At 50.4% G+C, this 6,707-nt stretch overlaps 2 long non-coding RNA genes across 2 annotated transcripts; one reads left to right on the forward strand and one right to left on the reverse strand.

The window, feature by feature from the left end:
* The first annotated feature begins 580 nt into the window (after positions 1-580).
* Positions 581-3,625, forward strand: LOC139037409 (uncharacterized). Its single transcript, XR_011490191.1, has 2 exons — positions 581-988; positions 1,138-3,625. It is a non-coding gene; the product is annotated as an uncharacterized lncRNA (long non-coding RNA).
* Positions 3,626-3,633: 8 nt separating this feature from the next.
* LOC110146244 (uncharacterized) lies at positions 3,634-6,010 on the reverse strand. Its single transcript, XR_002316455.2, has 3 exons — positions 5,517-6,010; positions 4,725-4,891; positions 3,634-3,882 (listed from the first exon to the last, which is right to left on the reverse strand). It is a non-coding gene; the product is annotated as an uncharacterized lncRNA (long non-coding RNA).
* Positions 6,011-6,707: the final 697 nt, after the last annotated feature.

Below are 6,707 nucleotides of genomic sequence, written 5' to 3' on the forward strand. Positions count from 1 at the left end.
TAGTCACTCTTCGGCTCTTTCAGCAAACACTTGTCCTCCCCGACCTCAAGGATGAGGGGTAACTGCTTGAATACAGGCTGGTCTCTCTGCTTCCTGATCCTCAGTCTTTCACGTGTGTGTTTGACTCCACTTTGCCCCAGTATTTATGTGTTCAGGAGATATTTAGTGGGCATCTACTTCTCCCACCAAACAGGTCGAGGGGCTCGGCCCCGAGTGTCTGCCCGCGCCGGTGGAGGAGTGTCCGGAGCACGGGGGGCAAGGGGCTGGACCTGTGTTAATTCCTCTCTGGCCAGGGTGTGCGGCGGCTGTCAACAGGAAGAAGCCGCGTGCAGGGCTTCCCTGGTTGTCCGGTGGGTAAGAATCGCCTTCCAACGCAGGGGACTGGGGTTCCCTCCCTGGCTGGGGAACTGAGAGGCCTCATGCCGCGGGGCAGATAAGCCCCCCGAGCAGCAACTGGAGAGAGGCCGTGTGCTGCAGCGGGGACCCAGCGTCGCCAAAGTGGAATGAACTAACGAAGCTAAAGAAATCAGGGGAAGAAGCCGCGTGCACCCGCGGGGTTGACACCTCGCCGTGGGCCGGGTCGGCTCCCTCCAGGAGGGGCTTCCACTCCTTTCCAGCGTGGGCTCCCCTGGCACCTGGGGGCTCAGAAGCTCTGATCTCCGCCTTGCCTCTGCCTCCTCCACCTGGGGCTGTCAATGTGTCTGAGACACCCCGAGGCCCCCTTTCCTCTTCCGCCACAGTTTCCACTTCCTGCCCCTGTCCCAGCTGTTCAGACTGCGCTAGCGGAGGAGGGGCTCAGAGCAAGGAGGGCTGTCAGCTGCGCCCAGGCACCCTCAGCACCCCGCAGGCACGGCCGGCTTCAGCCTCTTTGTTAAAGTCTTTTCTTTAAAAGGGAAGAAGAGAAAGTTCAGTTGCTTGGTCATGTCCAACTCTCTGCGACCCCATGGACTGTAGCCTACCAGGCTCCTCCGTCCATGGGGTTTTCCAGGTGACAGTGGGTTGCCATTTCCTTCTCAGGGGATCTTTCCAACCCTGGGATCTAACCCAGGTCTGCATTGTGGGCAGATGCTTTGCCATCTAAGCCACCAGGGAAGCCCATTAAATGGGAGGTAGCTTTATTGTTCTCCTATTTTGCAGAAGAAAAGACTGAGGCTCAGGGAGGTGAAGGACTTGGCCCAAGGGAACAGAGCTCTGGAGCACGGAGCCTGGAACTTGAAGACAGGCAGCGTGACCCCGAGCCAGGCCTCTGTGGGGACAGAGGGCGCACTCTGTGACCGGAAGGATGTGCCGGCAGGAGCCGTGGCTCCCTTTCTGTAGAGACATCTTTGCTCGCGTCCTCCGGTGCATTGTTGCTGTCACTCAGCCAGCCGCTCGGTCGTGTCCGACTCTTTGCCACCCCACGGGCGGCAGCGCGCCAGGCCTCCCTGTCCTTCACCAACTCCCAGAGTTTGCTCAAACTCATGTCCATCGAGTCGGTGATGCCATCCAACCGTCTCATCCTCTGCCGCCCCCTTCACCTCCTGCTCTCAATCTTTCCCAGCATCAGGATCACCCCCAGACACATACTGAGGAGAAAATTGGGCTCTCGGGCTGACCATCTTCCACCAAAGGGACTTGAAAGTCCTAACAGGCCAGACGCTGGCGGAAGGACGGAAGGACGGAGAGACGTGCTTTCGTCATCTGGGGTTGCCATGCCTCGGCAAGATTAAAGCATCCCCCCAGCCCAGGGTGCTTCTCCCCTGAACCCCGGTTGTTCAGAATACCAGCGGCCGGTACTTCAGCAGGACCGGCCACTCGGCAGTGCCCGAAGCGTCCATGGAATGTCAATCAGGTTCCCAGAAAAGGTGGAGTGGTCAGATAAGGACTGGGAATGTGGCGGCCGGGAAGCCGGGCAGGATTCTTGATGGAGCCTCCCAGGCCCTCGGCCCAGAGCGGGAGGCTGTGCGCGCTGGTGACCTGACTCAGTGCGTCCCCGCCCGCTGCAAGACAGGTGCCCCTGGGCGAGGCTGCCTGGGCCCACGATTGCTCCATTTCAAGTCCCAGACACGGAGGAGGGCTACCTCGGGAACTTGGGATTAATAGAGCGACACCACTAAATAAAAACTAGATAAACAAGGACCCACTGTTTAGCTCAAGGAGCTAAGAAATGGCAATCCACTCAGTATTCTTGCCTGGAAAGAATCCTTGTCCATGGAACTCCCATGGACAGAGGAGCCTGGCGGATTACAGTCCGTGGGGTCGAAAGAGTTGGACACGGCTGACTGAGCACACACAAGTTATATGCAATATCTTGTAATATCTTATTAAATACCTTATTAAAAGAAGCTGAAAGGAATATATATGTGTACACATATTGTTGTTGTTGTTTAGTCACTCAGTTGTCTCTGACCCTTGTAGTCCACCAGGCTCCTCTGTTCATGGCGTTTTCCAGGCAAGAGAACTGGAGTGGGTTGCCATTTCCCCTTCCAGGGAATCTTCCCGACCCAGGGATCGAACCTGTGTCTCCTGCATTGGCAGGCAGATTCTTTACCCCTGAGTCGCCAGGGAAGCCAATATACATGTTATATATGTATAATTGAATTGCTTTGCACTATACCTGAAGTATATTGTCACCGTGCTTATTTAACTTATATGCAGAGTACATCATGAGAAATGCTGGACTGGGTGAAGCCCAAGCTGGAATCAAGATTGCCGGGAAAAATATCAATAACCTCAGATAGGCAGATGACACCATCCTTATGGCAGAAAGCAAAGAACTAAAGAGCCTCTTGATGAAAGTGGAACAGAAGAGTGAAAAAGTTGGCTTAAAACTCAACATTCAGAAAACTAAGATCATGGCATCTGGTCCCATCACTTCATGGCAAATAGATGGGGAAATAGTGGAAACAATGAGAGACTTTTTTTTTGGGCTCCAGAATCACTGCAGATTGTGACAGCAGCCATGAAATTAAAAGACGCTTACTCCTTGGAAGAAAGTTATGACCAACTAGACAGCATGTTAAAAAGCAGAGACATTACTTGGCCAACAAAGGTCCATCTGGTCAAGGCTATGTTTTTTCCAGTGGTCATGTATGGATGTGAGAGTTGGACTGTGAAGAAAGCTGAGCGCCGAAAAATTGATGCTTCTGAACTGTGGTGCTGGAGAAGACTCTTGAGAGTCCCTTGGACTGCAAGGGGATCCAACCAGTCCATCCTGGAGATAAGTCCTGGGCGTTCATTGCAAGGACTCATGCTAAAGTGGAAACTCCAATACTTTGGCCACCTCATGCGAAGAGTTGACTCCTTGGAAAAGACCCTGGTGCTGGGAGGGATTGGGGGCAGGAGGAGAAGGGGACGACAGGGGATGAGATGGTTGGATGGCATCACCGACTTGATGGACATGACTTCAAGTAAACTCCAGGAGTTGGTGACAGACAGGGAGGCCTGGCGTGCTGCAAAGCGATCCCACGACTGAGCGACTGAACTGACTGATACCTGAAACATTGCAAATCATCTATACTTCAACTAAAAAGCAAGCAAAGAGTAATAGGCACGAGCTCTGGGGAGTTTCAGGAGAATGGAAATTCCCTTGTGCTGCCGTGTGTGTCGGGGGAATTATTAAAGCAAAATGATTTTTTAAAATTTATTTTTTTGTTCAAGTAGAGTTTATTTACGATGTTAATTGCTGCGGCACAGCCAAGTGAGTCAGTTACACACATTTACAGACTAAAACAATGCTTTGTTCTTTAGGCTTCAGCAAAATCGCAGTCTTCAAAAGGGCGAAGCGAGAGGAGCCCAGGCAGCTCAGTGATTACAGGCGGGTCTTCGTCTCGCATCGACTCACTGCTGTGGCTAGGCTGGAAGGGGGTGAGGGTGACTCTGGGTTTCCTGGATCTGTGAACACTTTGTTAGGAAAGTTTCGTAGAAATTAATCATTAGACGTGATATTAATCGCACAAAATTAGCTTGGAGTTTCCTGAGGGTTTTTAGTTACAGCAAAAGTAAACTAGGGACTTCCCTGGCGGTCCAGTGGTTAAGAATCCACCCTCCCACGCAGGGGACACGGGTTCAGTCCCTGGTCAGGGAACTAGGATCCCACATTCGGAGGGACAGCTGAGCCCTGGAGCCCCAACTACTGAGCCTGTGAGCCTCAAGGAAGACCCAGCCCAGCCAAAAAAAATACATAACGCGATCATGTAAACCTCTCTCAAGTGTTAGTGTTTTCTGCATTTTAGTCTGTCTAATCCTTTACAAAGTGTGCAAACATCAGCACCCCGGAATGCCAACCATGTTCCATCTCAAATGACAGACGTAAGCACACATTTGTGCGATTCTGATACGGAGCTGTGGCCCTTGGACCCTGGCTAACTCCACCTGGGAATATGTGGAATTTACTTGTCGTTTTCAGGAAACAAGGTGTCATTGTTAGGAAGGTTTCCTGTCATAAAAATTTCTCTAATTTGGTTTTAAAATAGCAACCTTAGATGTTGTTTTTGACTCAGAAATATATAGGAAATCTAAAATTTTATCTCCCTCCCCCCCTTTTTATGTGTGGGCTTGAGTGTATGTGGAAGAATTTTCCATATTTTCCACAGACAAAAAATGAGCTGCTCCTATTCCTGGTAGTGAACAATGTGACGATGTTTTATTGTCTGCGCGCACGTGTGCAGACGTCCTGACATGAACGGGAGAACTCGGGGTTGGTTCCAGTGACGGGTTCCAGGTACAGAAACCATCCTTCTTACCCTCGAGCCCTCGTCCTGAGAGCTGGTCCGCCCGCCAGCCTTAAGGTTATCATCTGCGGCCGACAAGTGGTTTTCCAGCCTGAAGCTTCTCTGGCGTGGCCCTCCTGACCAGGCTTGCACCCACACGCAGAGCCAGCCATTTCTGGTGTGCCCAAGCCACGCCTTATCTGTCAAAGGAAGAAATAGTCTGTCCTGAGTTTCTTTACATAAAGCATCAGGAAAAGAAATACTTTACAAAAGTCTTCGCAGTGTGATTAGAGAAGTTAAATATTGAAGATTCAAAACCCAACCAGAGTTCTTCAAAGAAAAAAGCAAAACAAACAAGGCCAGCCAGGAGGAAGCTCTGCTCTTTGTGGGAGCAAGAAGCTGCTGCTTTGGGGGACGGCGGGGGAAGGGGGGCTGATGCGGAGGCTCTCGAGAGCTGTGAGCACCAGACCAGGTATCCAGGACCCCACACTCCCGTGGTCTTCTCTTAACCCCCGCCTTTTAAAAAAACTGTGATACAGTGTATATGACAAAATTCACCATTTTAACCATGCCAATGTATCCAGTTCAGCGGCATTTAGCACGTTCCCAATGTCAAGACCATCACCATGGTCCAATTCCTGAGCATCTCCCGCCCCAAGCAGGAGACTGGCCCCCATGGAGAAGTCCATCCGCTTCTCTCCCTGCCGGGGTCCCTGCCTTCTGGGTGCGGACTCACATCTTCTGGACACTTCGCACAGCAGAAGCCCACAGTGTGTGGCCTTTTGATGGGGCTTTTCCCACATAGAATGTGTTTCTGGTGCTCACCTCTGCTGTGGCGTGTGTCAGGATTTCACGCCTCTTTATGGCTGAGTTCCATTGTATGGATGGCCTGTGATTCATTCATCCATTCATCTGTCAGTGGACATCAGGGTTGTTCCCACCTTTTGTCTGTTGTTAATAATGCTGCTGCGAACATCTGTGTGCAAGTTATTATTTGAAAAGCTGTTTTTCATTCTTTCCGGTGTATACCTAAACGTGGAATAGCTGGGTTATGTGGTAGTTCTGTATGAGCTTCCCTGGTGGTTTACTGACAAAGAATCTGCCTGCAATGCAGGAGATGCGGGTCTGACCCCTCGGTCAGGAAGATCCCCTGGAGAAGGAAATGGCAACGCACTCCAGTGCTCTTGCCTGGAAAATCCCATGGACAGCGGGGCATGGCAGGCTACAGTCCATGGGGTCGCAAAGAGTCAGACATGCCTGATCGACTCAACAACAACAAAACAATAGTGGTCCTGTGTCTAACTATTGAGAAAGCACCAAGCTGTCTTTTCGCTTGCCTTTAAAAGAAGTAGTCATTTTATTTATTTGGCTGTACCAGATCTTAGTTGCAGCATGTGGAATCTACTTCCCTGGCCAGGGATAGAACCCAGGCCTCCTGCATTGGGAGTGCAGAGTCTTAGCCAACTGGACCACCCGGGAAGTTCCTCTCTTGCCTTTTAAATGCCCCTCTTAAAAATTTACCACACAATTGATATTCTAAAATAAATTATGGGATGCGTTAAAGAATGGTTATATTTCTAGACTGAATGTTAAACATCTAAGAAGTTTCTTTGGAGCCCAAAAGCACTTAGACTAGTTTGTTAAATAAACAACCAAACATGCACCACTTAGATTTATTTACTTCCTGCCCGAGTTGGCTTTTTCCTACAACATTCAGCCTTTTACAAAATCCAGCATCTCTTAAGAGGACGGTTATAAATGGATTACACGGTTGCTGTCCACTTTGGCTTTCTACTTTCTGCATCAGATGGCAGCTCTCTAATCTCTGATTTGGCTGGATGCAGAGTAATCCCAGGGTGGATCTGAGTTTTAGTGCTCATCTTCCATTTTATGTTTGCTTCTGCTTAAATGTCCTGGTTCCCCAGGGCAGGTAGGAGAGAAATGACATGATTACGGATAATGCTGATGGCTGGGGACCGATGACCCCCCAGCACACTGGCTGGGGAGTTCCTGGTC

The sequence above is a fragment of the Odocoileus virginianus genome, chromosome 11 (genome assembly GCF_023699985.2).
Source record: "Odocoileus virginianus isolate 20LAN1187 ecotype Illinois chromosome 11, Ovbor_1.2, whole genome shotgun sequence".
NCBI lineage: Eukaryota > Metazoa > Chordata > Mammalia > Artiodactyla > Cervidae > Odocoileus > Odocoileus virginianus.